This window comes from Topomyia yanbarensis, chromosome 3, assembly GCF_030247195.1.
Source record: "Topomyia yanbarensis strain Yona2022 chromosome 3, ASM3024719v1, whole genome shotgun sequence".
In the NCBI taxonomy this organism is placed as follows: domain Eukaryota; kingdom Metazoa; phylum Arthropoda; class Insecta; order Diptera; family Culicidae; genus Topomyia; species Topomyia yanbarensis.
In genome coordinates, this window is record NC_080672.1 from 298,097,656 (window position 1) to 298,111,892 (window position 14,237).

A 14,237-nucleotide genomic window follows, 5' to 3' on the forward strand; every position below is an offset into this window, starting at 1 on the left:
TATGCTGAATCATGTCCAGTCAACTCATTTGCGTCAAAGACCACGAGAAATTTTTCTCGAGGAAGTTGAAAATGTTTAATGTTAATTTTCAAGCCTTTGGTTACATTCTTTGAGAAACCAGTTTCTAATTTAAGAAATAAATGAAATAACTTAAATTTCAATAACAAAATAAAATAACTGTTTTACAATCGAACCTTTACCAGAAATCTAACTAATAATGAAGGTTTAACATAACTGAATGTTTTTAAGCTGTTAGCAGCTCTTCCCCCTCTAACAGAAAAGGCTGCGCACGCCTATACCAATGACCATCAGTTTCAATATTCGATGATCCAAGCAGCATTCCGGCTCGATCCCCCAACTTTAGAGGGCTGTAAGAACCGGCTGTGAAAACATTTAAGCGTCATTTCCGTTGAACAATTGGCAACAAGCCATTATCGCACGTTAAGCTTCCTACCCTAGCACAACAAGATTAGTAGCAATTTTGAACTCCCATCCGTAAACACCGTTAAGCAACGACCTGCACGAACTCCTCGGAAAATTTTGACTGGTAGATCACTCACCGTTGTACCAGAACCGGACCTACAAGATATTCCGGAGAATCGATTGGCGTTTTAGCAGCGAGGGGAAGCTTTCGTGTGACAGAACTGTCGAACAGAGGCATGTTGGTAGACTTGAGTGATTCGTTGTAACTCTACTTAAGCTCGATTCCTGCCAGCAGAAGACAAAAGATTAGTCCGTAAGATTTTAATCCTGTTTCTAATGACCCTGCCACTTTTAGTTTTCCGATGTGTATATTTCACATCCTTGATCTCATTTGAGTACAATTACTCTAAAATTTTCAATTATTTCACTATTTAGTAATCTCTAGTCAATTGAATTCTGTTAGAAAGTCCTTTATAACATCGGACAGCTATATTTGAACCACTCAGGATTTTTTCATCGCAATTTTTGTCCCTCTTCTGTTATTACATACAAATTCAGCGTATTTTTAGATGAATCAAGGACAACTGAATTAATTATTCCTTTTTTAAGTATTCCAATAATAATGAAGGTGATCTTCCGGAACGGATTTAGCGCATTTCATTTTTCACATCTCACATCTTCCTGAGTCCATCCCTTACTGAACCACTGCATTCATTCGTGAAGGTGAACCTTTCAGTACTCTCTCGATTCGCACCGAAAGCAACAATCCTCTCTCGATATTTCAAAACAGAGAACCTAGCCGTGTGCCACCTCAAAGCATCAACCGCACATCAACAGCCGGAAAAGCCGAAGAGCTTTTCCCACATCCATATTATCCTGCAGATCTGTGCGGTTCGCTCGTAGTCTTCTGTGTACGTTCGTCGGTTGCGGTTCTTGTGGTGTTTTCGTGAGCTTTCGCTGATAACTGTTTCCATTCCGGGTTCGCTTTCTATAGGCCAAGGATCCAATACGGGCGGTGCAGTGCCTACTATATTGTCAGTTCGTCGGTGCCTCGTTCAGTGTGAGCTGCTAATTTCAGTGCTCCTTGCTGTCTGTTTGTATATATTTCGAACGTCTTTTCTAACGAAGTGGTGGCCTAGACCGAGGGGCATCTTCATAGAACCATCGATTTCGGTTGTAGCCATCCTCATACCGAACCAGGCGAAGAAGGGGAAAGAAAAATAATAGTAGAGGGAAACAATTTCCTTAGAAATTGAGTGAATTGTAGTGTGGCGTGTGCTTGTAGTCTATTCTGTACTGAATTTGTTCGGCCGTTGCTTGGCGAAGATCCGAAAAACGACAAAATTAAAGGTGGACCGATCTATTGATTTGAGAGCCTTCCCGCTTTTAACACAGACGGGTAATCGATTGTTTGGATTGTGATATAATCAAAAATTTGCTGACAGCTGACAGTGAAATTATCAAATAAACATCCTGAGCATAGCTTGCTGGAGTGCTGGGCGGTGTGCGCTATCGTAGATCTTGTACATTTTGGCAGCCACGCGGAAAAGCCCACTTTCACCGACGCGTGTGCCTACAGTGTTAATACAAATAAATTCTGATTACGTACGGCTCCCCCTTCGGCGATATAGTTGGTTGGCTCAACTCCCGCAGCGTCAGCGAAGAGATAGTGAGAATATGAAAAGTGAGGGCTTTTCCCGTTGATTTTTTTTGCTGTACGGATACGGTTGAAAGGGAAAGGTGCTATTTTTGTGCTCCTGTGTTTGTAATCTCGTAAAGTTGTGATAACAAGAAAATTAGATTTGCCGGTAGGTTTCACTGCTGCTAGGTTAAAAGCACGTTCAATCACTGTAGGAGAAAATTGTGGAATTAAATTACACCGGGTTTAAAGAGCATCGTTTGATCGTTTAACCTACTTCGGAGTCCTGGATTTTCAGTGTAACAGTGCAAAGATTGACAAACAGGAAAAACTCGGAGGGATCACAAAGTAAGTTAATTACAAATTTATCTCTGCCTTATGTATATACAGCCAATTATTTACAACAGTTTTACGACCTGTGCTTGTCCGTGTCCGTATGTCGGTCGTTGTACAACCCGAGGGCAAGTATTCTCCCCTAGAGGAATCAGTCTCGACCTCAATATTTCTTTTTTTCTGAGTATTTCTTGTTCTGCCGCATGGAAGGTACAAGGTTCATTCACAGTTCACACGCTAGTACTGCCCCAATGGGTGGAGCAGGAACGATGATGCATATTTAAGGAGCGTAGGTAATCTAAATAAATTATTTTCATGAAAGCTTAAACATTGTGCTTTATGGACGTGAGCGGTGTACAGATCATCACGCAGCCATCAATCTAATGACGGCAAATGAGTTTTTGTTTGGGGCTTTAATCGGGCTAATTAAACCGAATATTTTGCACAATCTGTTTTGAAAATCAATTGTTGTTACTGTTTCAGTATAATTTGAAGTTAGTAATTCACAAAATTATGATGATGACCAGGCCTGTGCGCAAGGGGAGGGTTTTAGGGGTCCAAATCCCTCCCATGAGGGGCTTGAAATACTTTTAAAAATTTATTAACTTCCTATTCAGGGATGAAATCATATAGTGAGCCGTGTCATTCGAGTTCGATCACTCTTGAAACAAGTCGTTGGAAAAACCAAGGAAGAAACCCCACGAAGGTGGCTGGAAAGCGATGTAAGTTATGTTGGTCCGCATCTCTGGGCCGGTTCACATTTCGGCTTGTTTCGATATTAGCACTAGTTGTGAGTAGATCAGCTACACAGCAAAGGTCGGTCAGCGGGCTAGCAACGGGATCTAAGGATAAAGCATGATATCAGAGAAAATCGAGATATCGTTATCTGCAGAAATTTTACAGCCGATGATCTCTCCGTCGGAGGGACTGACAGCTAAATGACTCGCGAAAATGGTTATCGGTATCGGCAGAAATACCGCCGCCGAGAAATTCTCAGCAGCAGCTTTCAAAGGAACGAGTAGCATCAAGAAGGATAAGAAACCCTGGGAAGGTGGTTGTAAAGAAATGTAAATCCTTATGGTCGACACCTCCGGATCGGTTCGTGTCTCAACAGGTGACAATATTTGCAGCAGAGCTGAGCAGGTCGGATATACCGAGAAGGTTGGACAGCAAGCAAGAAAAAGCATCATTGGAAAAAAAAACATGAACAATTAACACAAAAAAGAGCTAGAGTACAATCCCCATTGAAGTTGTGCCTACACGGAAAAAATTCGTTCATAAATTCATGAAAAATGATCCCTATTTCGTCAACGATTCACGAAAACCGTGACAGTTTCTAAAATTATGAATACTAGACCTCGTATCTATGAAACTATCAGTGTTTCTACAAAACTAGTTCGCTCTGACTATATATATGGCGTTACACTTGAATGTTTGGTTGGGTTACTGTTGTTCGCTGGATATGTTTAGTTTTTGTTATGAGTCTTGTTCATAATTTAGGAATACACAGCCGATTTTGATGATTTCAGGATTCTTATGTCAAAGTAGCGGGATCTATGTTAATGATTTCAGGATCTTTGCCACGATTTTCGTATTTTTTTTTCACTTTATCGTAATATTTCAGTCATGAGTAAAGTGATTCATGTTCATAATCGCAGGATCCTAGTCACCATTTTGAATATTTCAATCACGAGTAATGTGATTTATGTCCATGATTGCAGGAACTTTCGTTTTCATATTTTCTGTTCATGTTGTGATATTTGAGTCACGACTAGGGATTCATGTTTATTTATGTTCATTATTTCAGGATCTTAGTGACGATTTTTGATATTTTTGTCACGAGTTGTGTCATTTATGTTTATGATTTCAGGAACTCAGTCACGAATTTTGTAATTTCTGTTCATCTTACCTTGATATTTTATTCTAGACCTTACTTTCGAATTTGACACGTGAAGTAATGTGACATGATTTCAGTTTTTACGTGTATTCGTAATTTCTCTTCGTCTTATCGTGATCTGGTATTTTTTGGTTACTATCGGTTTTTCTCGGAGTAACGTGACAAGGTGAACAGGACCATAAAAGTGTTCGCGGGATCTTATTCTGTAAACTATATTACGAACATGATTTGAGGCGTTCAGCACAGTTTTCGTATTCTATCCAGACATCACACTGAACCGCATCGAATGAATAACGATAATGGTCCCAATAATTTTTTATATCTACAGCTCGTACCTATTCTTGGCCGCTGACAGCTGGATATTTTATGAAAAAGTGCACGGAACAAGAATGATTCCACGACTACTACTCCACATTTTGAGAAATTAGCTCACATGAAAATTTCATTACCTTGTTCAATGAAATTGTATATGATTAGGGCTATCTTCACGCAAAATAGATCGTGAATAATATACTAGAAATCATGAACCAGTTCATGAATACATGAATGATATGTAATGAACTTGGGAACTATTTCACGAGCACGGATATTGGATCGTGACTAATATATTAGGAATCATGAACCTGTTCACGATTACATGAATAATGTTTGTTGGCTTCGTGAACTATTTCACAAGCACGAATGGTAACTTGTGACTACTATACTAGATAAAATGAACCAGTTCACGACATGAATAACATTTTATAATTTTGTGATTTATTTCACGGGTACACATGGTCAGTCGTCACTGTTATAGTAGAAATCATGAACGAGCTCACGAGTACATGAATAATATTTCATGATTTTGGGAACTATTTCAGGAGCACGAATGGTAAGTTGTGTTTAATACATAATCATGAATTATTTCACGAGGATCGAATGGATTCATCAATAAAATTCCGAGTAGCGTGAAATAGAGCACGAGAATATAGCCACAATGTTTCGATTTTGCGAACTATCTATGAATAACATCATGAGTCAACTGAGAGTAATTATCATAAATTTGTGAACTAGTTCACGTACAGAAAATCGTTTTGGTAATGACAAGGAAACCGTGATTGAATTTCACAACACAAAAACTAATATTTCTACTAATAAAAGCGTTATGAGGGCGTTACTGAAGCGAAATTGAACATAATTATAAAACACATGATTTTTGTTCATAATCCTGTTTTCGTAACGAAAAAATGTGAATGTTCTAGAATTCATGGTACTCTACGCAAGATTTTAGGAACAATGTTTTTCAGTGTAACAGTGGCCCCGGATGGATGAGGATGACAAGATACAAGAGGTTTAAGTTTAGCCAGTAAGATTGACTACTTCAAACCAATCCGACACTACTACCAACCAATTCCATTCCTTCTTGATAATAGACATTTACCCAATTTGTTGAGCTGAGTCGATTGGTACACAATACTTGGCCTTCCAGGTCTCATAAAAATCTTCAAAGTTTAACCTTTCTTTTATGAGAAACGTAGAAAAATCAAAACCCTCCCCATGAGCATTTTCTGCGCACGGGCCTGATGATGACAATGAAATGAAAATAACGTTAGGAGTAGAATAATGATCATTAAGGCATACATGTATTTATGCAGATTACTACGAACGTGATATATGGAATTTACAGCATTCTTCAAAATGATTAAATCTAGCGATATTTAATTGGCTACCAAGTAGGGGATGTTTTGAAAAATTTGTAGCCGAGGTACTGAAGAGAGAGAGAGAGAGAGAGAGAGAGAGAGAGAGAGAGAGAAAGCAAGGTTGTGAAGATAGAGCAGGTCGGAAAACTAGAAATGCTAGGTCTATTAAGAGTAGACTTGATATCTTACCAAAATTAATCCTATTTTTCTACTAGTAGTAGCCGAGCTTAGACAGATTAACTATGATTAGTTCGGGTCTATTCGGAAAGGGAAACGTGTGCCTATTTAAACGCTATTTAGCCACTTGGGAAAGTGAAGGCGAACCTATGTTATGTCTAATTTATTTATTCATTTTCGTTTTTACTGACTATGCGTAAGCTATTTTTTGTCCTAATAATTTTAATCCGGACAGTTCAGAGTAACTTCATATCTCATGCAATTATAACCGACAGCCCTTGCTTATTGTATGGCATTAGAACATATAAAAAGGAGCCATATGTTCACGGTGGAAGAAGTCGTGAAGAGCTGTAGCGATGGATAACTATTTCGCGTTGAACTGATACTTCATGCTTTCGTCAGTATGCTATCTGGTATTCGGAGGATAATGTTCACCACGGCGATGGCATTTATTTTCACCATTCGCTATCAATTCAGTTCTCAGCTACGTTTATACTCGCTGAGTACGAGGAAACTGCGAAATCTATTTAAACAGCGGAAAATAGGTATAATTTAAAAATATGTATTATTTTATTTCTATGGATACTTGAATAAGCTATTATATTACCTTGATTTTTTTTTTTCAGGTTTGTAAAAGGGGCGTAAAAGTTTCTTAAAATTGTTCATAAATTGAGTTTTTTAGATGTTTCTTCAGGTGTTCTTAAAGGGTGTACCCCATTAGGCATAAATACGTTAAATATACGGACGTTTGGCATACGAACGTTAGCCATAATGGACGTTAGGCATAAATACGTTAGGCAGAATGGACGTTAGGCATAATATACGTTAGGCATAATGGACGTTAAGCATAATCGACGATTGGCATAAAGGACGTTAGACATAAATTATGATATTGAAGTATACTTGTGAAGAAATCACTTTTGGCGTTGATGACCTCGGGTCGTAATAGCACAAATGTTTGAAATTTTTGATGTTGTAGAATTACTCTGGATTACTATTGTATATACTTCAAGAAATCTTCACTAATATAAAAGATGCATAACGAATGCTTGGCATGCGGAAACTCAGCTTGCGATAATGTCTAGGCGAACAGCCGATAAATTGCACATGACTAAAACAAGCTAAACAGTCTTGTTAAAAATAAGTTTCATTCGTATTAGGGTATAGATTACGCACAATAAACCTTTCATTCCCATGTTGTTTATAAACAAAGACGTTTTTAAATAGCTATAACTTTTGATTTAGGCAGAATTTCATTTTAGCACTAAACGTCCCTACATATGAAGTTATTGCTATTAGCCCGATAGAACTATATCGCCGGAAGGTAAATATTGAGCAGCCTCCAGCATGGGTTTTCAAAACGGGTTTTTCCTTTTTTCTTAAACCCCATGAACGCTAGAAACAATTTGGAAACGAAAGGATTAACTTAGATTAGATCCTACATGCATGCATGGTATAATTGTTCAAGAAGAAAATATATAACCTTGAAGAACAACTCATGAAAGAAAGAATGATGCATTTTATTATTCAAAAAAATTTTTTTTTGAATTCTCGATGCCTCCCCCCCACTCTCATATTGTGACAAATGTCAAAGTAAGCTCAGATGCCAAATTTCATATCATTTGGACAATTCTAGACTCCCGCCCACTTCATTTGAAATTGGTATTATGGGAAAATATGGGGGGAAAATATATTAAATGCTATAACCTTTGAAGTAGCAATCAGAAAATTACAATTTACATCTGTTTTTAAAGGAAATAACCATAGTATTTGAATGGAGCTATTCATGTATCTAGAAAAATAAGGCAAAGTGGGATACTGCTTTATTTTGGCCCCAAAATCCCCTATTTTTAATAATTTTTCTGCTCCATGATGCAAATTATACATATTTTGCAGTTTTCCTGATGTGAAAAAAACTCAGGAATCGAACGGAACCTTTTTGACCTTTGTCCGAATACGAGAAATTGGGGTTATAGGGCCTTTTGTTATTCATATTAAATTTTATCATTTTCTCATGCATATATCTCTATTGTTACTATGTTTTAATTGCCACAAAGTCCTATTGCATCGATTTCAATTTCATTTCTTTCGCTTCTCTTAGTTTAAAATTTGCCGAAAATAGCCAACAAAATCGATACAATATATTATTCTTCACTCAATTTTAATACATTGTACCTTGTTGAACGTAGAAAATTCTTAAGAATACACAAAAATAGATTCGTTACCGGTAAACATCATTTGTCACAAACATAAAATCCGTACCCTAATGCTGACCCTAGTACATAATACGGCAAGTTTCCATTGGTGCCAAAACTTAATGTTTGTTCATTATTTTGCTTTTTTTTAATATTTGGATACAACTGTATTGGTAATATATTTAACAGGCTTGAAATGTGCTTGTACCAAATCTGTTCACTTAAATGAATGAATACTTTCTTCACTTCGTCCACGTAAAAAATAGAGAAAAACTCTACACTTGCAAGGGAAGAAATATCTCGCTTGCTATTTTTCATTTTATAGTCTCTTTTTTCTAACCCTAAAAACAAGCGTAAGGTTTAAATCTCTATAATAGCGAAAGCCTTGCGATTATTGTTTTACTTTCGTGAATTATGCGTATCGTCCATTATGCCTAACGTACATCATGCCAATCGTCCATTATGCCAATCTTCCATTATGCTTAACGTATATTATGGCAATCGTCTATTATGCCTAACATCCATTATGCCTAATATGCTTATGCCTAACATATGTATGACTAACGTACTTATGCCTAACGTATTTATGCCAAACGTCGCACACTCGTTCTTGAAGTACTCTTAAACCCGTCAATTATATCGAGTCTAGTCTAGTCTTCACATACACAGCCAATTCATGTAATGATCCTGGAAAATTTTCTCTTTTTTGGTCCTAAGTTCCTGGGGACAGAGGTATGTAGCCCTGCCCTATCCAATGAGCCTAGCTTATAGCGCATTTACTCGCTCTGGTGCGTATCTTCCATTCGTATACGATGTACTCAAACAAATGTTTGATTCGAACATTGCACAATTGTAGGCCTTTCGCTAGGATTCAATGTTTGAGGTGAATGTGTATAACCAACATGTTAGCGGTTGCATGCGTGCATGACAGTAATCTGCGCTTTCGTAGCGCAAAGACGAAATCTTTCCTCAGCAACAAATTTACGCTAACGGTTAATAGATGCATGCTGATCGATTTTTCAACGCTGGAGTCTAGCCACACATTCCTGCACAAATGTTGTGTTGTCAAACAATATTGACTGTCCCTCTCTCAAGGATTAATCGTCCGCTTGTGTGGATTCCTGGGCATGGTACGCTGACCAGAATAATCAGGTGGACATATGTTGTAGCAAATTCAACGAAACTTTTATATTGTACGATCCCCAGACTTCTAAATCTGTAGTTATAAGCTACCAATATTTTTTTTTAATGCTCTAACAATAGAATTCACGTTCGTAGATCAGTTACACGGAGCTAAATACGGCGAAAATTATAGCTTTTCTTTGTGATATTCAAAAAAGAACAAAACGGAGAGTCCGACAAAAAGGTTTAACTTTTTTTAAATTTTCATAACATTTTTATATCTGTAATGGGTATTTAAAATGTGTATTAAATCTGTTCTATGTATTAGATCTGCTTAATTTACATAATTTTGAAGTTAGAATATTATCTGTCAGTCTGCCTCTTCTGTTATTAAAAGAAATTGCTGATGTAGATGATTATAAATTTAAAACAATATATCTATAGATAGAAGGTCCAGAAATGTTTGCATTTGTCCGCTATCGATTACTGGTATACTTAGGGTGATGAGCCTATTTTTACCATACTAAGCAAGGTGCCTCGCTAATTCGATTATTTCTTGCCTTACAATCAATAGAATGCGTAAAAATTGACATCAACCGCTTTGCTTAGTTGTTAAGAACCAATATAATAACACAAATGCGTTGAAAACAGTAAAATTCTCGTGTTTGAGCACAATGAAAACTCGAATCGAGTGCCCCTATTGTTGCGCTAGCATTTGACTCAATGCGTTGAACAAATATGGCAGACACTGCTCTAACCAACGGCTTCAAATGGGTAGGGTAATAATAGAAACATGGCGCAAATAGGCTCATCACCCTATTTGTTAAAAACTTTACAAGCTATCCACGATCTATCTTTACGAAAGAGCAACAAATACGATTCAATTGCGACCTGTAGTTTACTTTGCTCGAAATGCTTTTGAACTACTCCCCGTTATTAATTCCACCAATAATCCAAATGTTCATCACTTGTTTGATTTGTCTGGTAGCACGACTACTAAGCTTTTGGCGAAAGGTTGCTATACCTTCTCGGAACGTCCGAGTTCACCATTAGTCGTCTTTTAATGCCATCTTTTTATTTGATTCTTTTATTTGTTTGTACTCGAGTACTGTTTTTCGCTGAGGCTGAGTGAAGCTAATTAGCTATCTTTCAGGAAACAAATAAGGCAACCTCTATCGTAGGTAGACTGACCGAAATAAGTAGGGCGGAAGGGAAGTTCAGTTAATAAATAAATATGTTACTTGTTATTTAGGTTGCATTGTCGATATTCTAATTGAATTAGGGTAATTTGGGGTGAGATGCCGCACATTTCTTAAAATCGATCCTACATCAAAGTAAGCCATACAATATTTGATGAAATCATTCTTATCGATTGCGACAAGTATCTAAAATAAACTGAATTGGTTTTTGTCGTGAAATAAGAATGATCAATTTTCCACGAACATTTTTAAAAACAAAGGTCAGTTAGGGAGAGATGCCGCATGTGCGAGTAAGACGCCGCACTGTTGTCCCAAACTGAAAAATGGTGAAAAAATGCATTTTTATCTCTCGTTCATGTTTTCGTCATTAGGTGTCTTCAGCTAAGTTTCATGAAGCTTTTTTATTCAATTCGTTTATTTGATAAGGCAGGTTTGCGTTAGCTTAAGGGTGCCGATTTTGTTTTGCTTTACATTTTAAATTACTTAAAACTAGGGGATTTAATATTGAGGGAGATTAATTGGAGTTATTTTTATGTGGTAGTAGAATTGGGCATTTTCAACGAGATTATTTAATATAATAGTTAAAACTAGATAGATATAATTAATATAATATTTTAAAACTAGGAGGTTACAATGCTGAAATATTTTTTTATAAAAGAGAAAAATTTTACAACTATCTTAAGACTAGAAATAAGATTCTATACACAAGAGAGGGGGCAAAAAAATTTTTTAATGAAAAATTTTAAAACAAGGAATTCAATTGTAATAGTTTTTAGGAAATATTTACAGTTATCTTAAAACTAACAAAATAGTTTGGTACACAAAAGGGGGAACAAATATTTAAGAAAAATTTCACCGGTGTTTTAAAACTAGGGATACAATTCTATTTACAAGATGGGGACAATAGTTTTAACAAAGAGGTAAAATTACAAATATCTTAAAACTAGGAATACGGAATACAAATTTGATTTTTATCGGAGACTTATGCTTGGTCAAGATATTCAGAGGGGGGATTATTTCCAAAATCGGTGTAGAAGCAGTTGTATCAAGGACAGGGGAGAGAATGCGTAGATGGTGACCGGGAGAGAAGAGCAAAACTTGCAACTTTCGGACAAACGGGAGATCAGCGAAACCAATTAGCGCCTCAGTCTAGTAGGTCGGATTGGCGGATGGTATTCTTCGGACCCGCGGGGAATCCTTCAAAAGTCATCGGACCTCGAGTCGCTCTCGGTTCAGTTTTCGTAGTGGTAAGGGCGACGGCGGTTACATAGTGGCAGTCTGGGGCTGATCGGTTCCACACGGCAGGAGGAAACTTCTAAAAACGAGAAATAAAAAGAGAGGGGCTAAATAATTAATATAATAGTTAAAAGAGATAGGAAGAGTTGAATGCTTCGGAAAAAAATGGGGGGTGGGGGTGGGGATATCGGTTATTCTTCTGGGTATAAGAGTCTGGGGAGTGAGGGTGGACAAAGATGGCAGGGGGGAAAAATTATTAACTTTCAGTTTCAGACATCGTATTACCTTCTTTGGGAAGAATCATGTACTGGGACACCGGGTGGTCCTCCTCAAGACGGGAAAGGTTTCTCCAGACGATTTCGTAGTACGGCTCAGATGGGGATCGGCAACACTTCGAGTTGCGCGTGTGATGTTTGTACTGTAGGTCCGCGTTTGTTGGCTCATTCGACAGAGATGTTTTGTGTTGCCTTGGAGTCGCATCAAACCATTGTAGGTGTATGGCACAGGCGGGAGAGGGCACTTCTGAGAATGATAAAAAGAAAAAGGTACAGTTAAATTTGTATATTGATGGTTTTTAAGAAAGTGTATACGAGGGACATTAAGAGGAGATCGCAGCTTGCCAGTACATCTCGAACCGGGATGTTGGTTGGTCTTCTTCGGGCCCGCAGGGTATCCAGTAGCCGAGACCTGGCGAAACTGTACTCGGTGCACGCCCAGACAATGTGCTCGATGTCGTGATAGATGCCACAAGAGCAGATACCACTATCCATTTCATGAGGCTTGGTTACGCGTATAAATCGGTTAAGGGAGTACTTCCATTTCTAGAAACATTTTTCATATAAAAATGTAAAAATATTTTTTCTTCGCAACCTTGTGTAATGGTTTGGTTGGAGTAACATTATTAAGAGCATTATTTATCTGCATGTTTGTATGAGTAATGTATATCTATATGTTGGTAGGGGTTCCTTAAAAGCAGTTTTTGACGGTTTCTCCATTCAATGAATTTATATCACATGGGTTTATTCACGAAAGCTTCATTTTGAAAAAAACACTAATTCGTTTAAATGTTCGTCTTTATCCCAAAATCGACATCAATACAAATTAATGCGTTCCTAAAAGTTCTGTTTAAAGAATAAACAGAAGTAGTCAATACTTAGATACATATCACCCCTTTAAATATATAGATATATAGATAAATAGACTCATAATCCTATATTTCACGGTGTTAAGTCCGCTAGTTTGTGGATATACCAGTTTTTTAATTCGTCTATTTGATACGGCTCAATACGATAACTTAGAGGAGTTATGGGTCTTTTATTCATTTACAAGATGTAAAAAATAAGAATCACAATAAATTTTATTTTGAACCTGTAAGATCCCGTGCGCGCCACTTGCTATTGCGAGCGGAGATCTTTTTTCGCGACGGGAAGATGTTCCAACTTCGGGCTTATCCTTGCCTCTTTCGTTGTCGTTTACGCCCGTATGATCATGTTGATTACTACCTTGATACTCGCGATCAGATGTTTTTCCTAGCTTCTTGCCTTTGCTAGTAACGAATGTGAACTCTCCATCCTTGGTGGTAGTTTCTTCACTGGTGGTATTAGTTGTTAAGTTTGAAGTGCTTGACGCAGCTTTTGTACTTGTCATTATTGCCTTAACTGCAGCCACAAATTTGGCAACCGGCGGTTCAGGTAAAGGTTCAGGGTGTTGGCATTTGTTTCTGCAGCTGAGCTTTCCTCAGAAGTTTCTGGGCAGGGTTGTCCGTAGTGTCTCGTTTGTTCACAGAATTGGCACGTATTAGTTTGTCCTTTATATGTACAATGAGTTCGCTGTGTAATGGTATCACCCCCTTCTGTTTTGTACTGCAGGGTAAGGTAGGAGGGAATAGGTTGGCCTACCCGCATTCTCACAACAAAGACACCATTTGAAATTCCTGGGAAGTAGTTTCTCCGTGTGTCCTCCGTAATAGATTCCACTGCTCCGAAATACGACTTGAATCTTTTAATTGCCACTTTGCAAGTAAGTGGAGATAAATCATTTAATTTAACTTCAATATTTCCATTATCCATGTATATAGGGATCTTGATTTCAGCATTGTCACGAACAAGCACGTGTTTTAAGTTGTTCTGCGAAATGAATCTTTTCGTTTGGGCGAATTTGGTGAAGGTTATCAGCACAGCATGCCTGTCGTGCTCAAGCTGTATGAAGGTGGCTTCCGAAAACCGAACCTGCATTTTCATCTTCAGCAGATGTTTCACATCACGAATACTTGGTCTTATGCGAAAAGATTTGAAGTCAATGACCACTGTGTTAGGCCGAATAATCACGTTTTGTTGA

The 14,237-nt window shown here is 37.6% G+C and overlaps 1 protein-coding gene across 1 annotated transcript in view; it reads left to right on the top strand.

Moving 5' to 3' along the window:
* Positions 1 to 1,305: 1,305 nt before the first annotated feature.
* The window catches only part of LOC131691315 (uncharacterized), a 257,425-nt gene continuing 244,493 nt past the window's right edge, over positions 1,306 to 14,237 (top strand). Inside the window, exon 1 of the mRNA XM_058977606.1 lies at positions 1,306 to 2,410. The gene's annotated coding sequence lies outside the window, so the exon portion shown is untranslated. The remainder of the gene's footprint in view (positions 2,411 to 14,237) is intronic.